The sequence below is a fragment of the Chrysemys picta genome, chromosome 5, assembly GCF_011386835.1.
Source record: "Chrysemys picta bellii isolate R12L10 chromosome 5, ASM1138683v2, whole genome shotgun sequence".
Taxonomy (NCBI): domain Eukaryota; kingdom Metazoa; phylum Chordata; order Testudines; family Emydidae; genus Chrysemys; species Chrysemys picta.
Window position 1 is genome coordinate 14,113,192 of NC_088795.1, and position 25,849 is coordinate 14,139,040.

Sequence of the window (25,849 nt, forward strand, 5' to 3'; positions counted from 1 at the left end):
AGAATGGTTTCCTATCTGGGAGTGCAGCCAGACTGTATTCTGTCACAATCATTGTTCAATACCACCATTCAATGATTGATGGATAAGCTTGAGGCAGCAGCTGTCAGTGGCACTGAGCTGACGGCCTTGGCTCCCAGCCTTGTGTTTAATCCACTGGGAGACTAGCAATTACATCCAGAGGCACACCTCCTGACTGACGTTCCTGCCCTTCTCAGATTGTCAAAAGACTCCCTCTGGCCAAAATTTGGCACAAAAGATGCATTACAAATTTTCACCAAAAAAGTGTTCAGACTCCTAAAAAATATTTGGGGGGGGGGGGGGGGGGAGAAAAGCTAAATTTGGGACAGCAGTTGCACAAAGAAATAAAACTGGTGAAACTCTTCAAGAGTTTTATTGGAGATGTGGAAAAGGGGGAGAATTGTGTATCGTCATACCAGCACACCGTGGCTGCTAGGTAGAGCAAGCTGCCCTGTCCCATGGTGGAGAAAGCTGGAGCTATTAGATCGAACAGAGTCTTAGTCCTGAGAGAGGAAAGGGTCTCAACTCTGAGAGAGAAAAGAGTAAGAGTGGAGTAGGCTTGCTATCCCGGTAAGGTCATGCCATATGGGTGGGCCTAACTCTGACATCAATAGCAATTGCTAGAGCTGGGAAGAAAATTTTCTTCATTTTGACTTACAATGTTTTGTGTCAGTTGTTGAAGACCAAAAAAAGTCTATCCGTTTTCCATTTTCAGTTTCTAGATTTGGGGAAACCATTTTCTAATGGGAAAAAATTGGGGGCAAAAAAAAGTCAACCTGTTGACTTCAGTGGGAGCTGAGCCGTCCAATGCTGAGCACTTCTGAAAAATCCCACCCTATATATATATATATATGAGATTTTGACCAAAGTCCATCATCATATCAAGATACAACATCCAGCTCAGGCAGTAATGTACCTTCCCCTGCTGAGTGCTAGAATCCACGGGAACCCTCTAGTAGTCAATTTAGAAGCAGGACTGACTAGTCTAAAGGGAGTCTCAGCCTCTCCTAAATCCATAAGAATGGTGGCTACAACATCGGGTCAAGAGGGCACGGTGGTTTAACAGTGGGCAAAAGGAAAAGTTGGAGGAAGGGAAGTAGTGCAAAGTGGAGGGAAAACCTGAGAAGGTTTTGCTATTCCAAAAAAACCGGAGGACCTCCCAAGGGAATCATCAGGTAAGTCAGGCTCCCTACCCTGCGTAGTTCTCAGTGAGACTGAAGTCATGCCAGGGAAAGCACCTCAGAAAGTTCAGTTCTCCTATGATCGAACCCGACTTTTTTCCTAAAGGACATGCAGTGACTCAATATTAATTTGTTTAATGGATTTTTGTTGTTTTGAAACTACCACAGAACTCTTGTTCCTTGCCTCTGACCGCTCTTCTTTTTAAGTTTCTTTAGTGGTCTCCACTTTGCACATTATATTCTAAAGCTCCTGCCAAGGATGGTCTTGTTGTTAAAATACCTAACTGGGAGGAGATGCAGATTTTGGATGGAATTCAAAAGCTTCCGAGAGAGTTAGGAGCACAAGTCCCAACTGACATCTTCTTGAGTGACCCTGAACGAAGCAAACTTAACCTCTGGGCTTGTCTACACTTATCAGGGGATTGATGTGCGGGGATAGATGTACTGGTGGTCGACCTAGTAGGTCTAGTGAAGACCCCCTAAATTGACCACCAATCGCTCTCCCGTTGACTCCTGTACTCCACCGGATTGAGAAGAGTAAGGGGAGTCAGCGGGAGAGCGTCTCCCATCAACATCGCGTAGCGTGGACCCTGTGGTAAGTAGATCTAAGCTACACCGATTGGAGTTACGCTATACACGCAACTCAAATTGCGTAGCTTAGATCTATTTTTCCTTTTAGTGTAGACAAGGCCTCAGACAGTTTCCCCAGCACTAACCTAGGGAAAATTCATGCCCAACTCACAGTAATGTAGTGAGGCTTAGAGTATATAACATGTTCTGAGATCACCATTTGAAAGTTACTATAGCACTGAGAAGTATTACTTTTTCTATATTGTATTTGTCATACTACTCACAGTTTAGGTCTACAATTTAGGAATCACTGCTCAGTCTACAACGCAAGAAAGGAATCTTTTTAAAAATTAAGACAAATCTGTTTGAATGTTATAGGACACATTGAGAACCTCTGGCTCCGAAAGCCTGCCTAATATACTAATGGAAATCACTTTCAGGGTCTGGAAAGTTTGCGAGATGCAGAACAGGTCTGTTTAATACAAACGTCGGAAGTTATAGTGGGAAGGTGAACACTGAAGGAAGGTTTCTAAAACCGGTTTTAAAGAAAAAGGTTGTTTCTCTACAAAATACAGAACAACTAAACAGATGGAGTGCTGCCACCTTTTGGCTATATAGCCTAAGCACAGAGGCGGTGAAGAATGTGTTTTATGCAAATAAGCCATGCTACAGCAAAAGTACTTCCTTGTTACATGTTTAATTGAAATGGTTTATTGTAAAGAACTTAATTCAGTCTTTCACACAGAGTAAACAACACTAGTGCTTTTTATACCTTTAGAATTTATGACAGGAGAGAAGATGACGACTGTGATAAGAAGAGCAGAAAAGATGATGTGATAGCACTGGTTATCAGATTGAGACACAACCAACGCAAGTTCATAAATGTGCAACACTGCTAGAGAACACCGATAATAAACGAGAAGTTTCCGATACGACTTTGTTATTCTTCCCATTTTAAACATGTTTTGAAATTGGGAAGAAACCCAAATAAGCTTTAGACTTAATGTAGAGACATTCAGCCAGCTCAAACAACCTATGTGAGTAGCACACAGTTCTTCCAATGAGAGAACCAAGTTTAAAATAGCAATCCCTTTGCAGTCAATGAAGTCCCCAGGGGTTGAAACCATGAAAAGGCTCCAAGGAGGAAAGGGGATTGTGAACATCAAGTCACTTAATAGCAATGCCTACTGGCCAAAACAAACGACATTAGCAGAACTCTGGAGGGAGGTCAGTTCAGCACTGACTGTGAAACATGGACTCCCAACCCTAAGAAATAAGACCTCTACTCACTGCCAAATGAGACCTGTATACAGAAAAGTGGGAGTTGGGTAACAAAGCCTGTACTGAAGCCTGCACCTTCATAAAGGCCATTTGCTTTGCAGGGCCTAGATTACATTAATATGCTAGACCTTCTTTTCCTAGAATTTCCATCATTGATGGGGAGGCTGGGGAATCTAACACTTGAGAAAACAGTATGTCCTCTGCAGAAGCGAACCTTGCCCTCTACTATTCATACAGAGCTTTCAACTGAAGTGTCTGCCTCCTTTAGAACAACGTCTCAGTCCCGAGGGCAGCTGCCTTCAGACTATATCAGTCTGCAGACTTGGGGTCCCTTTGGACTCAGGGCTACTGGCTATCCGAACACCAACAGCAGCAAAAGACACCCCTCTTCCACTTGCGACTGCCCAGCAGATAGCATCCAATCTTCTTGGATCAGGATGGCCAGCTTTGTGCCCAATCACTCATGACCTCTGGGCTTCTGCTTCTCATATATATGGCTAACACCACATATCCTGAACAGACTACAGCTAGTACAACACAGATTGCCACGAGCACATCACCAAAAAACCACTCCCCGCACTGGCTCCTCCATGGGACCAGACCTGGCTACCCGACCACTACTCCTTCCATGACAGCTACATTCCACTGGAACAATGAAACTGATGGCCAGTGCAGGAGGTTCATCAAAGTGAGACACACAATTGTCACTGGAGCGGGACCCCGATTCTTGCACTTCCTTCCCCTAAAGAGGCGAGTCACTCTGGCCCGTGTCACTCCCAGAGCTGAATGCAAAACCATAGTGATTTGACTGAGCTTTTCCTCATTCTGTTACCCACACAAACAAACAAAAACCCTGCAAACTAATCAAGCTGTTTCTTCCAAAGGCTAATAAGGAAGAAAGAGAAAAGTTATTTCTACTTTTAAATATCTGGGAGGGGTTCAGATATTAAATGGAAGGGGAGATTAACTAGATTAAATCCTAATGAGGAATTGATTACCTTGCAGCCCATATCTGAATTTTTGTTGAGGAAAAAATATATATACATAATGTGACCAATTCCTCACAGGGTTCATTTCGTCTTCTTTTCTCAACAGAAATTCACATATGGGCTACAAGACGAAGTATGAGCTGCTCAATCTCTCTTCACTCTGAATGGCCTGGTTTGTGGGTTTATAAATCAGATAGTTCTGTTAAATGTATTTTTCCCTTGGTTATAGAACAATTTACTTGTGTACACTCTCAGCAAGAGGCTATGATCAGCAGGGACAGAAAAAAACTTTTCCATTCTACTCCAGAGAGGTCCCCAACTATTCTATTCTTCTTTACGAATACAAAGCTAGCTCCCTTTCAAAAGTAACTCTTGATAATCTACTGGGTTTAAGTCCTAAAAAACACACCTTTCTGCTATGGGAATAAGGGATGGGATAACAGCATAGCGCACTGGACTTGGACTTAGGAGAGCTAGGTTCAACTACCAGCTCAGTTTCAGATTTCTTATGTCACCTTGGCCAAGTCACTTCAGCTTCCTTGTGCCTCAGTTTCCCCATCTGTAAAATGGGGGAGTCCACTTCACAGATCTTATCCTTGTGACACCGCTGTGAGATACAGAGGTCCTCAGATACTACAGGGAGCCACTAAGTATCTAGTGAGATACTCCAACTAGTCTAGAAAATGTAACTAAAAACAAAACCAAAAAATCTAAGAGGTTTCATGTATCCTGTACAGGAAAAGGCTGAGATGGCAGAGCCAAAGCAACTCCAAAGTAGCATGGACTATTTTTATTTCATAGTAATTATTAAATATGGACCCCCATCTCATTGCTTCCACAACAGTTGTTGGTTTATGTCACCAGGATGCAGTGAATGCACTTGCTGATCGGTGCGGCAGAACTCCCTCTGAGGATCACGTCTTTGCCCAAAGGGCATGTGACGCCTTGGAGACTCACCTTCCTTTTTGGTATACACCACATAAATGTGTTGGTCACGTACACCTATCACAATGAACAGTGCAGACAGCTGGTAAAGGGGCCTTTATGTTACCATAAGAACAGCCATATTGGATCAGACCAATGGTCCATCTAGCCCAGTATCCTGTTTCTGACAGTGGCCAATGACCGATGCTACAGAGTGAGTGAACAGAACAGGACAATTTATCGAGTGATCCATCCGGTTATCCAGTTCCAGCTTCTGGAAATCACAGGTTAAGGGACACCCAGAGCATGGGATTGCATCTCTGACCATCTTAACTAATAGCTATAGATGGACCTATTCTCCATGAATTTATCCAATTCATTTTTTAATCCAGTTATACTTTTGGCCTTCACAACATCCCCAGCAATGAGCGCTACAGGTTGACTGTGTGTTGTGTGAAGTAGTACGTCCTTATATTTGTTTTAGACCTGCTGCCTATTCATCTCATTGGGTGACCATGGTTTGTGTGTTATGTGAAGGGTAAATAACACTTCCTTATTCACGTTCTCCACACCCTCAATAGATTCATAGATTCTAGGACTGGAAAGGACCTCGAAAGGTCATCGAGTCAAGTCCCCTGCCCTCATGGCAGGACCAAATACTGTCTAGACCATCCCTGATAGACATTTATCTAACCTACTCTTAAATATCTCCAGAGATGGAGATTCCACAACCTCCCTCATGATTTTATAGACCTCTATCATATCGCCCCTCAGCTTGGAAAAGAAACAACTGAACAGTCACAGTCTTTCTCATCTCCCCTCATAGGAAAGCTGTTCCATACACTTAGTCATTTTTGTTCCCCTTCTCTAACTTTTCCAATTCGAATATATCCTTTTTGAGATGGGGTGACCAGAACAGCTTGCAGTATTCAAGATGTGGGCGTACCATGGATTCACATAGGGACATGATGATACTGTGTCTTAGGAACAATTTGGAAAGGGATAGAAAATAACGTTGTTAGCTTTTTTGACTGCTGCTAAACATTGAGCACATGTTTTCAAGGAACTATCCACAAGGACTTCAAGATCTTTCTTGAGAGGTAACAGCTAATTTAGACCCCATTGTTTTTACACACACACACACACACACACACACACACACACACAAAATTGGGATTATATTTTCCAATATGCATTACTTTGCATTTATCAACAATTAATTTCATCTGCCATTTTCTTGGTCACCCATTTTTGTGAGATCGCTTTGTAACTGTTCGCTGTCTACTTTGGACTTAACTATCTTGTCTAATTTTTGTATTGTCAGCAAAGTTTGCCACTTCACTGTTTGCCCCTTTTTCCAGATCATTTATGAGTACAAAATGAGCAAAGCACTGGGGTATATGGTCTTTTCAAAAGACCCGCATGAATCAGATTATGCCCAATGTTTTCACGCACTCAATTGTCACTTTCATTATAGTTTAGCCATGTCAACTTTACTTCAGTAAAGGATACCACAAGGGGCAATCAACCAAATGGGCCAGCCCAAGATGGATTTGTCCAGGACACAAAATATTCCAGATTACTAGTTCATGTTCAGTGTCATTGCCTTAGTCTTCATAAAATGGTGACAACAACGCAGTATTAGTCATATACCCTTCGGTATCTAAATATACAGCTTTCACATAAGATTTGGATCTTACTATTTTCTTCATTTTTTTCTCCTATCATGTAATTGTGGATAAATCAAGTTCAATTTCAAAAGGAAAAAAAAAATGTTCATTTAGCAAGGTTGCATTTCTTAGAAATGGTCTTTTCCAACAACTTACACCAGTGCCTATTCATTCTATTCTAACATTCTTCTTGTCACTGTAGTCTCATAAGCCGGTTATTAGGACCTAGTGCAAATGCAAACCAAATCTATGGTCTGAATAACAGTAACACTAAACAGGACACAAAGGACAGTGAAAGGTCAGTTTTGTGATTATCTTCCACTAGGGAAAATTCTCCAACCTGCCATTTTTTTGAAAGGGGGTGGGAGGGGGGAGAGATATATGCTCGGTATCACCATGTTACACTGTTATTTAGATCAATTAAAGTGGTTTTAGAATCACTGAACACATCTTAAATTAACTTTATTTAAAATTGACAGTCAAGGCACACTACTACTTCATGAAATGTTTGACCTCATCGAGCTGTTGGGGGGAAATCTTGAACATGTTAGTTACTAATTTTTTATGAAAGAAAAACAATTTGACAATATAATTTTTTTACATAATACAAAAAGGAAGTGAATGCAGAAAAGTTGAGATAGAATAAAAATACGAGTTACACTGGGTGATTTTTTTTTTTTTAAAATATAAAAGTCATTTCATTCCATTTAGCCAAACTTTGCTCAAATACTTGAGGAGTTCATCTAATACTGACAGTAAATCATTCCACTTCTCTTCATTCCTTTATTCTGGTCAGCCACACTTCTATAGCTGGTGTCTTTCTGCAGTCATAGGGAGAGATTCTGCAACTCTTACTCACATGGAATAATACCTTAATCTACACATGGTGCAATCTATCAGTGTGAGAGATCAGAATCTGGACCCGACTCGGCAGACCACTCAAGTGTGTGCAACTTTAAGCACATACTTACGACCCATTAATAAGCACTGCCTCAGTGCACTGCTGAATCGGGGACCTGACTAACAGTGATTAAATACATTCAGTGGCTGCAGTCACAAAAACTCTAAAGAGGTATTGTCTTTATAATTTCAGTATATCAGGGCATTTGCCGGACACCATAGTAATAGGAATTATTAAAAGTATATTTTGGCAAAATAGTGGTACTGATCATTTAAAGTTCCCAATTGGTCAGATAAGTAGGTGAAATATTTGCACATTTAAGGACATAATATTTATTAACTATACATTTTATGAATGGCTCCATTCTGGTCTACAACAGTATGGGTTTTTTGTAGCTTAAAGTATCTGTGGGGAATAGAAGTTTCTCAACATGCAATATGGCCAGTTTATAAAACCATAATTTCTTAGTCATTTTTAATTTAAAAAAAAAAAAGAAGAAGATACAAGAATCAGCTGGTTTATCTTTGGAATTATCTGGCAAGATTTAAAAAAAAAACAATTATTTTTGCCGCAGGTTAAGAGAAAACCTCCTTGAAATATAAAAAGCAACTGAAACAACAGTAGAAGAGATTTTAAATTATTAAATTTAATATTTCAAGTAGCTTTGTGTTTTTATACAACTTAACTGTTGACCAGTGAGTAGTTGTGTAGAAAGGGGCTGATTCTCCACTGTTTCATTTATTCCTACATTACACCGGGGTAAATGACTATATAAAATGTTTACACCACTCATGTTTTAAATCCAATCACTAGGACCAAATTTCAGTTGGTGTAAAACAGCATAACTCCAGTGTCTTCAAAGGTGCTACATCATTTATACCATGTTAGGATCTGGCCCACTCTGTGATTACACCGGATGTAAAGCAGTGGAGAATAAGGCCTACATATTAATATTTCAGTGAAATCTGCAAGATTTCCTATTTGGTTATCTAACCAATTGTGTGTGCAGTGATTTTTTAATTTTCCCCCTCTAGCTTTCTGCCTTTAAGGAGATGCATTTCAAGCATGGCCAAATGAGGTAAGGTTGATGGGGTGAGAATGGCACCTCAATTTCAGCTGTAGGAAGCTCTCAAGACAAATACTGCTCAGATTAACTTAGTTGCAAAGACGACTTTGTAAGATCTTAGCACTAGATCAAAAACAGTTGGGGAAAAAAGACAAGTAGTGAACTAGAGAAAGACTGACATAGGAAAGATGACCTTGGGTCATGATAGTATGGATTGTTGCCTTAATGTAAGAAAATAAGGCATGACGAAGACGAATTTCCCCATCTCCTGCAACTCAAAAAGAGGTATATTCACACACTCCAGGTCAGACCAGCACAGAAAAAATACCACAAGCCATACCATCCAGAAGAATCATTTTGTGTCTCAACAATTCTGAGTATTTAACAAAATACTGACTAAACTTATGTTAACCTCAGATCCCCGGGGATTCAAAATGTACCTAATATGAATGATATGCATCAGGACACATTCTGATCAGAAGTCACCTAATGAAATTAATAGGCAGTAGGTTTAAAAAATAAACCTGGAAGTACTTCTTCATACAACGCACAGTCAATCTGTGGATCTCGTTGCCAGGGGATGTTGTGAAGGCCAAAACTATAACTGGGTTCAAAAAAGAATTAGGTAAGTTCATGGAGGATAGGTCTGAGATGCAACCCCATGCTCTGGGTGTCTCTAGCCACTGCCTGCCAGAAGTTGGGAGTGGATGACAAAGGATAGCTCATTCAATAACTGCCCTGTTCTGTTCATTCCCTCTGAAACACCTGGATTGGCCACCATCGTGAAACAGGATACTGAGCTAGACTGACCATTAGTCTGACCCAGTATGACCATTCTTATGTTCTCAAGCAATCTGTCTGCTGCACCACCACAGATTTATGATAAATTTCAAGAGTAGCAGCATATGCTCATCTCAAACCCTGCATCACCTGTGAGTTCAGATCAGCCCAAAAGTGCTTCTGCCCCTACACAGTTTTGGTAAGCTTTCACCAAATCAAACAGACTAGAAATCATCCCATTCAAAGCCCGCTACAGCTAACTGGCACAATGGATCTCATGTATGAAATGCGTCCCTGCGCAAAGTGTCACCTGAGAATTCCACAATGGTTCACACTAAAGCACTGAGGACTGCCCAGTGCCACCAGGAGAAGAAGATACCCATCTCAGCCACAGTACCCTCCTCTCCAGGCTGATGGCTACTGGAACAGCTGATCACCCAGGGGATTATACACCAAACCTGACCATGGGAAACTGTAATAATGAACTGTAACCTCAGCAGCATGGACACCCAACTAGAGATACACTTCATTCAGGGGCTGAAAGCAGACACCAAAACAGCAGCATCAAAAGATGACTGGAGCTACAAGCAACAAGACCAATGATTTCATACACTATTCAACAGAACTGCTAGTGTTGGATAAGTTCACTGCCATCTTCAATGTAAACTGACAAGTGGACATAAGAAGACTGTTTTGGTGTAGGAAGCAGAAAGACTCTTCATGTAAGCAGAGAAACAACTCTTGTCCTTAGGTACTTCCATGATACGGTGATAGGAGCAATATACTGTCAGGACCTAGCTAGATATTCACATGTGGTGCACATAGGGTGACCAGACAGCAAGTGTGAAAAATTGGGACAAAGGGGGGGGGGGTGTAATAGGAGCCTATATAAGAAAAAGGCCCAAAAATCGGGACTGTCCCTATAAAATCGGGACATCTGGTCACCCTAGGTGCACATAACAGGCACGCAGAAGCAGAGAGCTAATGTGCTGAGCAAGCACAACACAGTGATGGGCAAATGAACCCTCACAACAACAAGACCTTCCTCTAAATCAGTGTTTCTCAATCTTTTTGATATCAGGGACCGTCTTGCTGCCTTCCTAAACTGTGTCTAAAAGCATCCACAGCCAACCGGTACATGTTGTTTCTGCTAATTGTTACTGCCAAGGAGTGAGAGAAAAATGAAAGGCAGCCAAGTGATACTCCTTACCACACTAGCCCAGGAGGCCTGAGTTCTCCACAAAGTAATCCAGGCGTCAGTGCAAGGACTAATGGGCTTGCGAACCAGGCCAAACACTACAGCCGTCAGAACTGCCAGATACAGATATGAGAAATCACAGCTCTGAGAATGAAGTGTACGTATTTGAAATGGAGAGCATCTGTATCCTACATTTTCAGAGGATTTATATTTAGGTTCTTGTAGAAACTTTACAGCTATTCAAGCAAGCTGGTCTGAGGAACAGGTCCCTATTAATGCTGATGTTAAGCTAGCTGCAACTGCTTCCAAACTCATAGGATGACCGGTCCATATGCACAGATTTTCCCAACATGCCTGCAAACTTTTCTCCAGAGGGGAGATCCCTGCTTTGCAGTGGGGGACACAGCCCTCATTTCCAGCCATGGAAGGGCCTGAAATTTGAAATCAGGACATTTTAAGTCTAGAAAGATTATTTTAAGTCATTTTAAAATGCTTTTAATAGTTATCTGAGCCCTGTATGGTAGGACCCACAATTCTACTTTAGAAACGGCGGGGGGGTGGGGGACGACATTAAAAAAAATAATTCACAATACATTTAAAAAACGCACTGAAACAGCATTTCTGAAACTGTGATACAGGTACCACTGGTGGTACCTGGGCAATAGTGAAATGGTACGCACGTTGATTTAAAGTACAATGTTAGAATAAGAACCCACTATAACAACACTGATTAAAATTGTAAAGGTGGCCGGGCCAAGTACTTTTGAGTTTTAAGATGTGACAAAATAGGTCTTCAAGTCTGAGAACCACAGTTCTAAAAAAATTATGAAATATTATTTTCTATAATCCATATGGCATATACAGAACACATGATGGTGCGAAATGATGCTTCCATTTCTATCCTTAGAGAGCCAGGGAAATATTTCCCTGGCATGTTGATTACAAAGAAAGTGGCAACTCTCTGAAGCAGTTGTGTTTGGAATGTTACAGTAACTACCAAGAAAATGGGTTAGTGGGTTGGGGGCAGGTCATGCAGTCAGAAGTGTGTGATCAGCACTTAATTGGCATGAACTGGCATAACTTGCTCATGGTCTTGCCACACAAATAATTAATCGGATCATCCCAATCTCATAACAATAAAATCTTTTATACCACTAGCCACAGATATCTAAATATTGGGCACCCAGAAGTTCATTCCCACAAATTTCAACTGGCCATCTTTCCCTTGGAATCTACTTTAAGAATAGAGGGGGGGAGATTTTGCAAGGGACAAATGAGAACTTTGTTCCCCACTCCAACTGGACGTCAATGGCATTTGGATGCCTAATTTCGTGCTTTTGAAAATATCAAGAGAGGCAAAAATTACCAACAGGTGACTTTGGCGGAGACATATGCATCTTAAAATGCCAGTTGCAGGTAACGCCCTGAAATTTGTTGCCAGATTATAGCCAACTATGCTCCAGCTGAGCTTTGTAACACTATATACCAGTTTCTGGGAGACACCTATTAACAATGAACTGCTTTATAAGGAACATCTAATCGGAATACAGCTGTTTAAAGGTAAAAGGAAAATACTCTAATATAATATTAAATCCTGGTTATCTGTACCCATTATCTTGCATTTGTACTGCTTGACTAAATGGAATGATTATCCTTGGAGTAGAGCCAGAAAAGCTGGATTGATACCACAGCTCAAGACTTCAAATCTATTACTGGAATTTTCAAAGCCAAGTTCTGATCCTGAAAGGTGCTGAGCATCTCCTGGAAGATGTTAAGCAGCCTCTGCTAAGTTGAAGGTGCTCGTCACCTCACAGGATCCGGCCCCAAGAAAATACTAAATCCCTTGTCCTGGTTAACAGAAGACATTTGCAAATGTGAAAAAGCAAAAACAGTGTAAGACAACTGGTTTTACTTGTACAGAAGTCTACCAACCCCAGAGACCCACATATCTCACCATTACCTGAGGACCACACAGAACTCAGGATGCTCACTAGTGTATACATTTTGAGCGTGATGTGCAAGAGTTGGTATTGCACTGCTTTTTAATAAAAAGTATGATGTACAGTTAATCTTCAGTGAATAGCATGGACTCTGAGTTCCCCTAACTTACTTGTAAAAGCTACAAACAAGACCTCTCTTTATTCAGTCTCTGGAGAAGATATTACAAGATATAGGCTAGGATTTCCACAGAGCGGTTTTTCTGATTCTGTATCTTGAACCAAAATTAATCTTGAACCACTGAACTTTTGATGGAGAGGTGGTGGTGACCCAAGCAAAATTTAAAGAACAAAAAGGCTTTGTTTTGCAATGATGCCTAAGGGCCTATGATTTTGTTCAAGAATCTAGTATGCTGTTCCCATTTTAAAATGTTAAATGATATTCAAAGTTATGTGCCTATTAATTTATGTGTATTGCACATAAAAGTGTATTTTCAGGGTATGGCTTTACTAGAGCTGTATATAAATCAAACTGGACTGTCTGTGATGCAGGATCAGAGAGCATCAAGGGCCCAATTCAAAGCCCAGTGGAGTCAATGTGCTATGGATCATTCTCTGAAGTAACCATTTTGTTATATTTTTATGAAACTGACTTTCAAAGTGGTGCTTTCCCCCTTCTCCCACTTAACATTTTACGATTTTTTTAAAATCACATTTCTGAGACACACAAGTAATTAACCTGATCTCATTAGGCTTTTCTCTTCCTTCACTTTGGATTCAAAACTAAGTTTCTCTAAAAAAGGGTATGTTTTAATCTGTGTAATGCATGATTTTAAAAAGCAATCTATCCTTCCCAATGGATCAGTTTTCAGATTAAAATGTTTTTCATCACTTTTTATGTTAATCCTTTCCAGTTTTGCTAGCTATCCACATTAAACTGAAAAAGGAGAGAGAGAGAGAGAATCAGAGTATTGCATTAACTAAAAGGAAGTATATTTCCACATCAAAAATCAAAAAACAAGACTTTTCTCCTACCACACTAAATGAAATCACTCGACTGAAATGAGAGATAGCACCGGAACACAGCTTCTCCTCAAAAAGGTGTCATAATCCATCTCTGTGGGCAAGTTGCAGTGGGAAAGGTCTAGGTTGGATATTAGGAAAAACTTTTTCACTAGGAGCGTGGTGAAGCATTGGAATGGGTTACCTAGGGAGGTGATGGAATCTCCATCCTTAGAGGTTTTTAAGGCCCAGCTTGACAAAGCCCTGGCTGGGATGTTTTTAGTTAGGGTTGGTCCTGCTTTAAGCAGGGGGTTTGACTAGATGACCTTCTGAGGTCTCTTCCAACCCTAATCTTCTATGAGTCTAAGGCTAAATATAAAATACACTGTCCAGCAAAGGCCACAGAAGCTCTGAAAATGTTTTCCATGACTTGGAAGACTGATGTGTTGTTTGAATCAGATTGTCCTTGCCTCCATAAATCAGACGAGTCCAACAATCATAACTTATATTTCATATTGATCACTGTTAATATTCAGACAAGAGTAGGGAAGGGAGGTGGCCAATACTAATTTTTAACCTCTCTAAACAAAAAAACATGTGTACAGCTATAGGGAAATCTTTATGCAGAGCAAAGTCACAGATCCTAGTGTGCCCTTTCCTGGACATGCATGAGGACTGCTGTGAGGAGAATCAAAGCCCCTGTGCTCCTGGGTGTTTCAAGCTCCTGGCACCCGAACAGAGGCTAGCCACTGCCCCAGTGTCAGCTCCCTAGCCACACGCTCAGCAAGCAGTCCTGCTGTTTGGCAAACCCCCATCCCAAGTGTTGGAACCCATTGGCCAGCTGCCTAGCACCTCCGGGTGCAGCACTGACCCTTCAGACTCTCCAGAACTTAAACACACCCATCTCCCAGAAGTCCACCCCAAAGGTGCAAAGCTTCTGGATACAGGTTAACTCTGTCAGGGACCCACAGCCATTGTGAGGCAGTCCATCCACCCACCCCAGTCTAACACCTTTATGCTCATTTATACTTAATCATGCAAAGTACAAAATAAAACATCCTAAAACACAATGTCCGTCATTAGCTCACCCATCACTTGAGAGTCCATGGGGGAAATCATGACTGTTCTGTCTGGAAGGTCACCAGATCTTCTGCCCCTCCCCACCCCCATCCTGCCCCTGCAGCAGCCTCTCTTATCTTAAGATGTCTCTTTCTCTCCAGTTTCCCCTGTGAACTACTTTATAGACTTCTGCTGGGGGTCACCTGCTTCTTTTCTTCAGGCTTTCGGTAATTTTCCACTGCTCTCACATCCCACTCCTTTCAGACAAGAGGAGAAAATGTCTTCTCCCAGCTAGAGCAAACTGTTTGCCCCAAGGTTTTTCTACTTGAATAGATGACTATTGAGCGCTGACCACTCACCATTGTCTCTGGCCTGACAGAGACATGACAACTCTGCTGTCTGATGGCGAATCCACATACATATAGGCTTTCCGCAACACAGTTTCATAAAATTATCCACAATTCCGAAGTGGTGCACAGACAGACTCCCCAATTCATCTCAATACTGTATTTCTGCAATTAGCCTACTGGTCTTGAAACAAGATTAATTTTCCCCTTTCATACTTGCTTTGATGATGTGTCACTAATGTATTAGATAAATAAAGTGAAAGCACTTTAACTTAAAATCTCGCTAATAACTAAATATTTTCCTATTACTACTGATGCCATCTAATAGGTCTTCAAAGTGAAATTCACTGCATAAGGCCCCATACACCTTTCACACCACAATTAACCCCCTGATTAAGCGTTTGTGTGTCACACAGGACCATGTGCAGGCCAGGCCATCAGCATTGAGGGGAATTTCAACCCCAGAAAACAGGCAATTTATAACAGGGTCTAAATGTTGGTCAAGAGAAAAGTTTTTATGCCTACTAAGGGTCCAATTCTGCCACCCTTATTCAATTACCTTGCCATGCATTTCATACATTCATTTCAATGGGGCTGGTTCACATAGGCTTGAATCCAGAAAAGCATTTCAACCCAGGCTTAGCTTTGAGCAAGAGCAGTCCCACTGAAATCAGCAGCAGACACATAGACATTAAGGCCAGAAGGGCCCACCATGATCATCCAGTCTGACCTCCTGCACGCCACAGGCCATAGAACCTCACCCACCCACTCCTGTAATAGACCCATAGCCACTGGCTGAGTTACTGAAGTCTCAAATCATGATTTAAACACCTCAAGTTACAGAGAATCCACCATGTACTCTAGTCCAAACCAGCAAGAGACCCATGCCCTAAGCTGCAACGGGTTTGGGGGAGACGCCCAGGGTATCTGCAAATCTGACCTGGGGGAAAATTCCTTCCCAATCCAAACAGGGTTACATGCTTAAAATTAAGCTGATGCTTAAAACACTTTGCTGGATTGGGGCCTATGTGAGTAGTCCCAATTAGGATAAGTAAGGGTGGCAAAACTGAGCCTGTTGTATTTCAGCATTATGAATAAAGCACTTTAGCACATTCAGCCAATTTGACTGCTATACTTCCTTGACTTTCCCAACATTATAAATTGGTTTATACAAGTGCTTACTGTGTGAAAATTCCATTCCCCTGATTTGTTTGGAGTCCCTGTATCAAGAACATTCTACTGTTCATTTGATGGTATCTGGGAGGAATTGCTACTGTGGATCACATCATTCACAATTCATCCAGGATATAGTCACACACCATCACCCATATAGATCATGAGATGTTGCATAATACATATAATCCCGTTCTCGGGACACTATGTTTGTGCCATTAAGACTTTCAAATGAATGATTTCATTAAGTATTGGAGAGAATGACTACATATCTTTGTTTCCTGCTATTATTGTTTCTGGCTAGAAACAGACAATTCGCGAGAATGGTCAGTATGACAGTGCTACTGTTCTAGAGTGGTGATAGCGGTCACAGCTGAGGACAGCAGTTGTCCGAAATGGAACTTGTGTCAGTTTAATTGTATAACAAGCAAAATTCACAGCATTGTGGTTACAAAAACATCTGCGTACCATGGGGCTTAAGTGAAATTTGTGTGTGAAATTTCTATTTCAACACATATTCTTATGAATTCACATTTAGCACACATGGGTTTTACCTAATCCCAGTGCACCGAGAGGTGATTCAATATATTGAAACACTACTTGTCACTTGGCTGTTAAGCAAGCATTACACAACTCCAACCTACACACAGAGACCAATTATATTTAGCAACCTCAGTGACCGACCCAGAATGCTTGGCTTTCGATATAAGGGTTTAACAATGTAGCTGAAGTGTTAGTTTTATAGCTTCAGGTATAATAAAAAGCAGTTAACCGAAACCTTCTGATCAAGGTTAAATACTAAGATTAGAAACACTGAGATCAGGAAACTCCAGAGAGGATAAAAACTAAAATACACTAATGGTAAAAATGACCTTATTTAGGGTATTTAAATTCTATTGCTGCATCTACAATGAGAAACAATCAAAAGCTAGACATGTTATTGAAAATATACTAGTTAGGGCTCAGCTCTATTTCTTTTGCCTAAAGGTTACACAGAAACGTATAACGTTATCGGTATCTTCCAAAATAATCTATTTGCCATTTTCTTCAAGAATCAGTAGTGACTTAAACCAGAGGCGCAGAATACAAGGATCAAAAACCATGGAAAAAGCCATCCAAATCAGTTGCACATACAAACCGAATAGGATTTATGACTTAATACTGGCTCACTGTGCTAACATGCAGAAAAATGTCAAACTCTGGTACAGGCGGTGGGGGCTGAACGTCAGTGGATGCATGTCAAATTTTAGTTAGATTAGTTAATCAATCAGATTAGTAGCAATAACCTGTAACCGATAAAAAGTTATACTCTGCACTGTACACCCAGAGCCATATTTCAGACAGTGGACTCCATATTTATAAGCACAGTTTTCCACATGTCTTGCATCTGAAGAAGTGAGGTTCTTACCCACGAAAGCTTATGCTCCCAATACTTCTGTTAATCTTAAAGGTGCCACGGGACCCTCTGTTGAGTTTTCCACCTAAGTCACTCACCATTTAGGTAAGGTAAATATCAAAGTCCTAGATTTGCAGGAAGGAGCTCTGATGTAAAAGTGACATAGTGCAGTTTTCAAACTGTCCCCAACTATGGAGTCCAACTTAGGCTAAACGGGAAAGGTGGTCCTTAAATAAAGCAAAAAAAAGATAACGGAAACTAGAGGAGCTGCACTGATTTATAATGAAATGTAATTTGTATCATAGCTTATGGCTGGATCAGAAACCACTCAATTTTCCTTACCAGAACCCGAAAGGGCAATTAAATTCCACGGGCTGACCCGCTAAACTGGGTTTAACTCCACCACAAAGACTTGGGTTCTTGAGGGCTGCAATGATCAACAAGTACATGATTTTACAAAAAGGGAAGAGCGGGTTTATGCCGAGAATAGAGAGTGGCATGCAGACCTGCCTTAGTTAGCAACCAAAGAATGAATAGTCATTGCAGTAGATAGCAATTATATGAATCTGAAGAAATTCGGACCCTGTTTCTAGGTACATTTGGATAGAAAAGTTGAGCTGGCTCAAAGAATGCCAGGCCTCTATTCCTCCGAACACCTCCTCTTCCATCCAGTACCCTCTTCATATAGGTCTTCTCCCATTTTATTACTGTTACCTTCACCCTAACAGGTTATATCTATGTAGTATTGTCTGGTTTTGTATTGTCTGCTCTTGCAGCTTTGAAAAGTTATAAAATTGCATCATTCCATAATTTTACTGGAGATCCCATGAAGCATGCAGTATTTGAAAACTTATACAAGCTGTAAATCATTTACCTTTCTGTATTTTTCATTGTCTGTTTCTTTATGAAACTCAATAAAGAATTAATCACACACAAAAAGAGTTGTAGACTGTACCTCAAGTTAGTCAGTTTGTTTTCGGGAAGCAGGGCATTATTATAAAGCTTCAAGATAACATTTTAAATCTCAGAATATTTTGAATTAGAACATTTTAATTAAGGCAACAATTATATTAGAATTGAATGAAAATTATTATAATTATGATAAATGGTAGAAGTAAAGGGATTTTAGTAATCCACAGTCTTAAGTCTGTATTTCCAGGAGTCACAATCCATCATCCAGATGTGATATTCATGGATTAGGATTTTTTGATATCAGGACAATTAAGAATTACTTAAAGTATGAGATGCTCCTGAGTTTGACAAACATTTTAAATTGTAACAAAGTAGAAATCTGAACCTGCTCACACTTCTAAACATTTTTTTGTTAATATTTTGGGACTGAAATAACAAGTATCTTATCTCATAGCTGCATATGCCTGCAATCATAAGTGAAATAAGCATAGCAATCTTTGATTTGTTCCTAACTCTAAGTCATAAGAGTAGCCATACGGAGTCAGACTAATGGTCCATCCAGCCCAGTATCCTGTCTTCCAACAGAGGCCAATGCCAGGTGCTTTAGAAGGAATGAACAGAACAGGCAATCAAGTGATCCATCCCCTGTCGTCCACTGAATTACAAAATAAAGTTACAAAAGAAAAAAAAGAAAGAAAGAAAGAGCTAGTTTAAGGCCTGATCCAAAACCCACTGAAGTTAATGGACAGTCCCTTATTGGCTTCAGTGGCGTTTGGGTCAGGCCTATAGTGAGTGTTAGACCACTGTCCTTTGGACTATGAGACTATGTAGGTCCCAGGAATCTGTGCAGGAGTTTGAAGTGTAAACTTTACATTTGTCTGCAGCGTAGCTAGCCAGGTGCACCAAATGCAGCTGAATGGAAGACAAACAAATACATCCTGAAAGCATAGAAGGATGTTTTCTGCTTTTATAGAGAAGTTAATCAAAATACATAACATGGTTTGATTGTTAAGACATATTGAAAATGTTTTAAAACAGTGTCATCTTTCAAGCATAATCTCACACATTACGTATTAATTGCCATAGGTGTACATGGTGCTATGCAAACGCTTTTGAGGTTTATGGCCAGATCTCCCACTGTATGAGGAAAGCCCCCGCTGAGAACTTCTACGACATTATCTCCTGGGGTGGAGGGAGGGAAGAAACTGAAGCAGAGTTTGCCCTACACCCCAGGGAGAGAGGCCAATACTGCAGAAGTAGCACTCTCCTATGTTTTTTTTTTCCTTCCCCCTGACTTCTCTCCCTCACTCTGCCAAATTAATGCTAATGCCAGGTGCTTCTGGAATTTGGGGTTCACATTTTGTTTGAACCCAAAATGAAAAAGGATTCTCAATTTAGCTAGTTCTTTAATGAATTGTTTTCTCACCAGAAAAATTAGAAAACAGAACCTATTCCTTCTTCCCCTGAAGTCCCTGGCAGGATCAGGCCCACAATTAGATATAATTCAGGAGGTCTCAGATTTTCTCCACAGTATGGACCACATTTTAACAGACACTAGGGGCCTGATTCTCATCTTACTTATAATGGTAAGAATCTTAGAATGGTACTGAAGTCTAAAACATGAGATCTGAATCAGGGCCACTCTCAGACACCTCTTCTTTCATTAAGAATTGCGCAGACTACCATCCACCATCTTGGTAAACACCTCATTGGGGCAACTATAACAATTACTTACAAGAAATATTAATATGAGGAGTATTTAAGGTATTTTTAGCTGTCTTTCAGTGCTGCGTAGCAGCTGGAAACAAGGAGGAATAGCCCTCACTATGTGGTCAGTTAACTCTTAGCAGGACACCAGTGGTCCAGTTTGGGAACCTCCAATACAATTGGTAGCCTATGCGGAGATGAGCCGCAGCCAGTACTGGAATTGCTGAGATATTTTAAGTCAATATTTAGATGCATGGTCCAGATAAATAGGATACAAGGTACAGTGCACTTCTTAGCCACTGACTTTTGCAAATAATAAAATTCACCGGTTGAAGGGAAAAAACCCAGTTAGGTATGATGCCCATGTATAACTAAAAAATTAAATAATAATCCCTAAAGCCTTTCAAAACAACAATAATTTTATTATTTTACAATAGAGTAACCAAGGTATTTGGTTTTTAAAAATGAACACTTAGTGTTCACATGCAGCAATTTACCTATATGAATTTACAGTGCGTTCTCAGCATCTACACTGACCCAACAGATGCATCTTTGAACTAAAAAGTCTGTATACTAGCCTTGACCTGATAGACCATGATTCTTCCTTTGAAGCCATCATACAATACTGAGTAAATAAGTTCTAAAGAGTCCAAGATACATATTTATATGTTAGCAAATACTTAAGAGGAAAGAGCACAGTACAGATTCATCTGAATAGTTACAAAGCTCTAACTTCTTATTTACACAACACACTAACAGCTTTTTATTATTAAACCAAGTGCTATCAGCAGACTCAGCACTGTGCTAACGCAAGAAGGAATGCCCCTGTCCCAAGGAAATTGAAATCGAAAGCAAATACAGATTAGACAAAGGATAGATCAGAGGAAGGTTCAGGGCGAAAACCTGGTCTCACTGAAGCCAATGACAAAAGTCCCATTGACTTCAATAGGGCCAGGATTTCACTCAATCTTTACACCAATGGTGCAGATCTCTATTTTGTTATCAAGCCACACAGGAATAGGACAAGTTTAAGAGAGGGATTTCTCTTCTCCCCACCCCAATTTTCTTTATTACAGAAGGGTGTGTATTTTTTTTAAAATAGCTGAGATAGAGCTGGTCCCCCATCACACTTTTGTATCCAAAACCACGAAGATTAGTATAGTGACATGAGATAATCCAGACATTCTACTTCTATCAATCTTAAATCTAAAGTTCCATGGTTTTGTGGGATTTTAAAGTCATACTTTTCAAGTTTTCTGCACAAATTTTAAGCCACACAGCAACTGATGACTGCTCTTGACACAGAATAATAAGATGGACCTGATCCTGGCAATTACAGGAACACTGAATCAGGCTGCAAGAGTCCAGATTCTGAAGTTAATATACAAAGAAAATACCTCAAAGCCAGGCCACCAGAGCAGGGCAAGGATCTAGCCATCTGTTATAATTAAGTCACCATAATCTGTGGTGCACAGTGACAGACTGGAAGGAATGGGGCCATAGAAAAGGCATCAGGGCTACTAATTTTCAATAAAGTATCCTCAGAGGAGAACATAACCCAAACGCCAAAATGGAGGGGAGTTTACATCATTTCTTCCCTCCTATCCCTGGTCACATCCAAAACTGCAACAGATGGGCAAAGTGCATGCTGTAGTTCAACACAACTGACTTCGTTTGCCTGATAATTACAAATCCTTTTACCTATGCAATTGTGACAAAAAGGCTTAAGATTCGGTCAAAAGAGCATCAATCTGCACTAACTGAATGGCACATAAAAAACTGCAGAGATAATTAATGAAAGTGAGTACAGATGCATATACTCTTATTAATGCCAGCTTCCTGAGAAAATAGCAAGTCCAGCAAGTCATAGTAAATACAAAATATTTCTTTTGTAGACAAACAGGCAAGTAGTAAAATAAAAGTCATTTAGACGAAGATTTACCTATTAAGAATAGCTGCCTGATGTAACTTTTTTCCTGAAATAGAAGAATGTCTGTCTTTTTATTCTTAAAAAAACAGTTTTCCATTCATAAAATCAACAAAAAACATGTCATATTAATGAATCTTCAACTTCTTATTGCAACAAGGGACCCCTTGAGATGAAAACTTAACCTGCTTTCACGGAAAGAAACTTCTCATACTTGAGTATAGCGCCCTCATTGAGAAGCTGGCAAATCAGAGAACAACATGATTCACAAATGAACACATTTTCAATTCTTAAGAGATGTTTTCCTTGAATATGCACTTTGTGCATAAATCTCCTCCTTAGTTGTCAGTGCAAGGTATCAGCAGTTTTAGTATTTGCCATACATGGACAGACGGTAAGATTATCAGCATGTATTTTGAAGGTTCCCCTACAGTATTTCTTTTAAAATCCAATTACTTAAAATACCCTCCAGATGATACAAAACTAACAAGTCAGGATGTTTACTGCATCACCCCTTGGAAAAAAACAAATAAAAGCAACACGCGCCTATGCTCTCCTTGCACCACATTTTCAGCTTATAATCCCAACAACACATCAGGCAGTCATCTCTACCAACTCTTTTAGAGAGTGGAAATTCACACACAATGAAGGTGGTGGAAATCGGGAAGGGGGGGGGAAGATTGTTTTCCTTTGAAAACAAAAACAAAATCTGTTACTGTTTCATGTTTTCAGTCTGGAAAAAAAAATAGAAGGAACAACAAACAAGGCACCACTTGAATCTCGGGGTTGTACTGCCATTCACAAACACCTAGAGCCATATCCTTACAATTTAATGTCAGCAAAAACCTGGAAATGAAACTGAGTCTTTTCATTTCTGTGATTCCACAACAAAACCACAAAAGTCACTTTGAAAGACACTGCACTTACTTCTGCACTGAAACACGTGTAAGATATTGAAAGAGACAGACCACTGCAAATTAACAAGTCCCTTAATCTGCAATGTAAAATATATACAAACAAAATTCCATTTAAGATTCTGCATCTGAATGGGAACTAGAGGTAATTACAACTAAGCTATTGCTAGTATGGAGACTCTTACCTCTTTTATATGCAGATAACTTCTGGTTTCCAAACAAAATAAGAACTGGATAGATTTGCATGAGATTGCATGTTAGCAAGTAGCAAATTCTGCTCCCACACAAAATGTTTGGCTCTTTAACATTTTGCTAAATTCTTCAAGCCAACTTTAACTATGGGAAAAATAGGACTTAATTGTTCCAGTTATGCCTAAGTAGTAAGCATGTTGTAAGTGTGAAGTAGTTTTTAGATACAAAGCAAACTGTACATGTCAGTCTCTTATTTCTAAGAGTCTGTACTCCGTGGAATATGTCTTAACACAAATCCAGTGAAGCTACTACCATTGTGCCTTAGGGTCACTGCAAATACCTAGGCACATGAGTAACTCTACTCACAGGAGACATCCCCTCCAAGTTAATGGAACTATGTCTATGAATAAAGTTACTCAGTTCATAAGTGTCTGCAATATCAGGCTTAAGGACACAATCCTCTGGAGATGTTGAGCTCCCTGACTTCAGTGGAAGCTGAATGTGCTTGTCAATTTCAGGGGTGCTAAGTACCTTCCTTGCAGCATCAAGCCTGATATGTTCCATATTTTTTTAAACAGAAAGTTGCCATGAAGCTCTACGGACATTATCAAATACTATAAAAAATTTTTGAATACAGGTGCTAAAAGAATGCCCTCCTAACAAAGGAAACATAGAATAATGCTTAATGTTGCAGCAGAAAACAAGATTATGAGAACAAAAGGATGATTTAACATTCATTTCCATGTCTGTTCTTTACTTGAGAGAGGAACACTTGAGGACTAGAATTGTTAGCAGGAAGTTCAAGAAAGAAAGGAGCAAGAAGATTGGACAAGAAACATTTCTCAGCTTTCAAAGTAGCAGCCGTGTTAGTCTGTATCCTCAAAAAGAACAGGAGTGCTTGTGGCACCTTAGAGACTAACAAATTTATCTCAGCATAAGCTTTCGTGGGCTACAGCTCACTTCTTCAGATGCATAGAGTGGAACACACAGACAGAAGATATTTATACATACAGAGAACATGAAAAGGTGGAAGTACGCATACCAATTGTAAGAGGCCAATCAATTGAGATGTGCTAACAGCAGAAGAAAAAACTTTGAAGTAATAACCGAGATGACCCATAGAAGGTGTGAGGAGAACTTAACATGGGGGGAAAAAAATTCAATTAGTGTAATGACCCAACCATTCCCAGTCTGTTTAGACCTAAGTTAATTGTGTCTAATTTGCATATTAATTCTAGTTCAGCAGTCTCTCTTTGGAGTCTGTTTTTGAAGTTTTTTTGTTGCAAAACTGACACCTTCAGCTTGTTTATGGAAGTGGAATATTCCCATTCAGCAAAATGCCAGATGAGATTTGAAGACTGTTTAAGGAAATATGATCTCCTTGAAATGGTTCTTGCTGACAGTTTAATTAGTAAGCTTTACTGATTTATCAAAAGTTTCCAAATAATATCTGTTTAAATACTGTCAGGTATCAACTGGTAAACACCAGATAGAAGTGTTTGAAGGGGGGGGGGGGAAGGTCCAATGTCACTTTTTACACAGATGTTAAACTGAGGAAAAAGATTATTATTATTTTTTTATCCAGTGTAAAAAGTCAGACTTAGCGGTATGCATTTCCCATTTTAGGTCCAATCCAGCACTCTTCGCCAGCGCAAGACAGCCACTTACAGTTAAATTTACCACAGAAAGAGTGATTGCATTTGCAGTTCTCAGAGTGGCAAGCCTGTGGTTTCTTCATGCAAGTAAAATTCTGCATTCATCAGATATAGGACAAATTGAATGCTAATGGAAGAATTACTTTAACCACTGTGGAAAGCGATATAAAATAACTGTACACACGCAACAGACAAGAGCCTCAGTTCCTACAAACCGATCCATGCCGATGGATCCTTTCGCTCTGAGAGCCCCACTGGCTTCTGCATGGCTATTGGGGTCCTGCTGTGCACAGCAGGGTGCAGGATCTGGGCGACAATTTGTATACCTAAGTAATATACATGTCTGTTGTGTGTGCATGTGTATACACACACAGACCTATCCAGTTGCACTCGAAGTCTTGCACACACACGCTTGTGCAATACAGGCATTTTCTCTTGGACACAGGAGTGTCTGTACTTATACTTCTTGTCGAACCTGTAAATGCCCAGTATGCAGCGCATGCCATGAAACGCCTGAAAAACGCACGTGTTAAGTTCTCCTTTTGTCGGATCTTTGCCTCGCCGGGACTCGGAGGTGGCCCGTGGTGGGTAGTTCATTGCTTTGGGGAGCCGGCTGCAGTGAGGGGATCCATGTAAAACGCAAGGGCAGGGTGCATGCCGCTCACACACACACACACACACACACCCCAAGTCCCTGCCCGATAAGCCCCAGCAGCGCCGGCGGGCAGGTACCCGGGCGGGCGCTTTCCCCAGGCACAGACCCGGCTCACCTCCGGCACCTCGCCCCGGGATCCAGGAAACCCCCGAGCCAAGGGGAGGAAGCGCCGCCCCGCCCCGCCCGCAGCCCGGCTCCGCACGGAGCCCACCTGCCCCAGCCCCGCGCTCACCTCCGGGGCTCGGTCCTCCGGCGCTCCTCCAGCGTGGCGGTTGGGCGGGCCGCGCTCGCGGCGGGGGACTCGGCGCGCGGGGCGGGGGGCGGCTGCCCAGGCGGGAACTGCGGCGGCCCCCGCGCGCGGGACCGGGACGGGGCCGGGGGCGGGCTGGCGGCGG

The 25,849-nt window shown here is 40.8% G+C and overlaps 1 protein-coding gene across 10 annotated transcripts in view; it reads right to left on the minus strand.

Moving 5' to 3' along the window:
- Positions 1-25,849, minus strand: part of SLC4A4 (solute carrier family 4 member 4) — a 253,723-nt gene that overhangs the window by 227,533 nt on the left and 341 nt on the right. For 8 of the 10 annotated variants that reach the window (XR_010601212.1, XM_024108448.3, XM_024108450.3 and 5 more), the window contains exon 1: positions 25,687-25,821. The exons of the other annotated variants lie outside the window; for them this stretch is intronic. The gene's annotated coding sequence lies outside the window, so the exon portion shown is untranslated. Of the gene's footprint in view, positions 1-25,686; positions 25,822-25,849 lie in introns of those variants that run through there. 10 annotated transcript variants of the gene reach the window in all.